Source organism: Lissotriton vulgaris, chromosome 3_1, assembly GCF_964263255.1.
Source record: "Lissotriton vulgaris chromosome 3_1, aLisVul1.2, whole genome shotgun sequence".
NCBI lineage: Eukaryota > Metazoa > Chordata > Amphibia > Caudata > Salamandridae > Lissotriton > Lissotriton vulgaris.
Window position 1 is genome coordinate 1,462,263,503 of NC_141689.1, and position 2,759 is coordinate 1,462,266,261.

The 2,759-nt window shown below is 43.3% G+C and overlaps 1 pseudogene; it reads left to right on the forward strand.

The window, feature by feature from the left end:
* The first annotated feature begins 378 nt into the window (after window positions 1–378).
* On the forward strand, window positions 379–1,798 carry LOC147728037 (zinc finger BED domain-containing protein 6-like; annotated as a pseudogene).
* The last annotated feature ends 961 nt before the right edge of the window (window positions 1,799–2,759 follow it).

Consider the following 2,759-nt stretch of genomic DNA (forward strand, 5'->3'; position numbering starts at 1 on the left):
GCCAGAGTTGCTGTTCCAGCACTACACCACGACATGCTGGAATTGCTTGGAAAAGCCTTGCAGAAGAGTGCTGTTCATAGTATCTACCTGACAACAGACATGTGGACCAGTTGCCAAGCCACTGATTACATTTGCATCACTGCACACTGGATCTCTTTTTCAGGTGTTAGAGACAAGGTATCTGCAGGCATTGACACTGTTGAGATTTTTAATGATACTCACAGGCATGCAACTGTAGCCATGTTTGCTATAGAGAAATCGCATACTGCTGCAAACATTTTTGCTGAGTTTAACAGCAAGGTCTTTGAATGGCTGAGACTAAGAGGCCTTAACATTGGTTTTGTTGCCACCGACAATGGCAGTAATGTAGTTAAGGCCATGCAAGATGGTCGCTATTTCAGGGTCCCATGTTTGGCACACTGCATTAACATTGTTGTTCAAGACTTTCTGAAAAATGAAAGCAAAGTCAGCAACTTACTGACCCTTTGCAGAAGAATCTGCATGCATTTCAACCATTCTTTTAAAGCCCGGAAGCAGCTACGGGTCATTCAACGTGAGTATAAAATGCCAGTCAAAGCACTCATCCAGGAGGTCCCAACACGCTGGAACTCTACTTATTGCATGCTTGATCGGCTGTTTGAGCAGTACATACCACTTAATGCTTATGTCATGAAAAGAAGATCAGCCGATCCTACTGTTATTAAAGCCATGACCGTTGAGATTTGGCAATGGGACCTCATTAAATGCCTGACAGAGATGCTACTTCCTTTTGAGGTCTTCACATGTGCAGTCAGCAGGGAGGACTGTACTATGGGCCAAGCTATCCCATTGTTGTACATGCTAGAGCAAGAGCTAAAGGAGGTGTCTGAAACATACGAAGGTGTTGAAGGAAAACTTGAAGCATGTTATTTGGGGAAGGCCTTAGCCGGCCGCTTATCTGAGAATACAAGGATTCAAAATAACATTGTGCCACATCAACATTACATTACTGCCATAATTTTGGATCCTCGGTACAAATTATTTGTGAACGGTAATGCAGTAATTCCTTTTTGAGAAGGGGATGTTGCCAAGTACAAAACTGTAATAGCTGAGGAAGCCACTGATTGAGAAAACGAACGGCTCTCAATTAGAGGCCTGCCAGGGCCAGCCCTGGACAGTGCAAGTACTACTGAGCATCCTACAGAGTCACGTTCTTCTTCTTCACAGCATGAGAGCAGTGCGTTTGCTTCCCAGCAGTCGCCAACACTACCAATAACAACAACAGCACCAACAGGATCTGATTCATCAGACACAACCAAAAAAATAGCTGCTTGGTTTCTACAGAAAGGGATGGGTAAGTCCGTTGCTGTCGCAAAGCCAAAATAGGACAAGCAAACCGGAGCACCACTGAACATTGAGCGGATGATCCAGGCCTATCTGGATGACACAACAGAGGTGTTTATGGAGCAAAGCCCATTGGTGTATTGGTATAGGAAAAGAAGCGATTGTCCAGTGCTCAGCAGGCTGGCGATAAAGTATCTGGCTTGCCCTGTTGCAATTGTCTCTTCTGAGCATGTTTTAAGTGCTGCTGGTGCCATTGTAACTGTGAAAAGGACCAGTCTCTCGCCCAAAAGCGTCGAGAGGTTAACCATGATCAAAATGAATCAGCACTTCATACCACCAGACTACAAAATACGTGAATCACAGCTGGAAGAGGAGAGAGAGCGAGTCGGAAGACATAACTAGTGGGTTACATGACCTACTTCTGTCAGAAGAACCACCAGGGTTTGAGGATGAGCTCCTCTTCCCTGACAACTAGACATTCTCCCTTCCTTTATTTGTGTATATATCTATCTTTCTGGTTCAAACTTCAAAACAAATACCATCCTTTCTCTTATTTTAATTACCTATTGGAGTTGCACATCTGTGCATTTAACTGTGCACTCCACTCCTCAGAGTCCTGCTCCTACTTTCTGACTTAGCCTAAATACATTTCCATCTTGCCATACATTGGATGGAGATGGAGAATAGTACAATAATGTGGCCTCTAACAGTCCCTCCATAACAAGTGAAACGTACGTGACTATAGCCATCTTCTGTTTTGTTTCCAATCTGAAACTCATCACTGTCTTAAGGCTACCACCTCTGTCTGCAGGCATACACAACTCTTCACTGTCAGAACTTGAGCAGGGCTCCAAAATTAAAGTAAACTCGTCATCACTTTCAGAAGGCTCTTCTACATCTGTGATCTGACAGCCACAGAGAAGAGCAAGACAGGTATATGAAATGAATGATGCCATACATTGCATTGGATGCTTGCTGACTCTGAGCAAATGTGCATGAAGTAGAACTATACTAGTAGTTTAATATTATAACAAAGTACTTGTGTCTCAAGTGATGGTCAATGTTTCCATGTTGTTTAATAATATGTATCCAATTGTACTCCTACTACTGCAGGTGCAGTCTGGACTTGTCTGTTGGACAACACGTACACGTGCCACACCGGATGATGATGACCACCATACCATCATACAGTCAGTTTGATCTGAGATGATTGATGGAATACATTCAGGAAGTGGAATACAAGGTAAACACAACCAATCAACAAGGGCCAAAGCAGACCTAGGCTACATGTGTATGCAGTGGTGGAATAGAATAGTGGTATGATTGACTGACGATGGCGCATTGATTTAATCACTTGATTTGGAAAATTCTAGGTTGCTGTATATGCCTTTTGTCTGGAACTGTGAAAAATGTAGGTAAATGGAGTTTGGGCCACA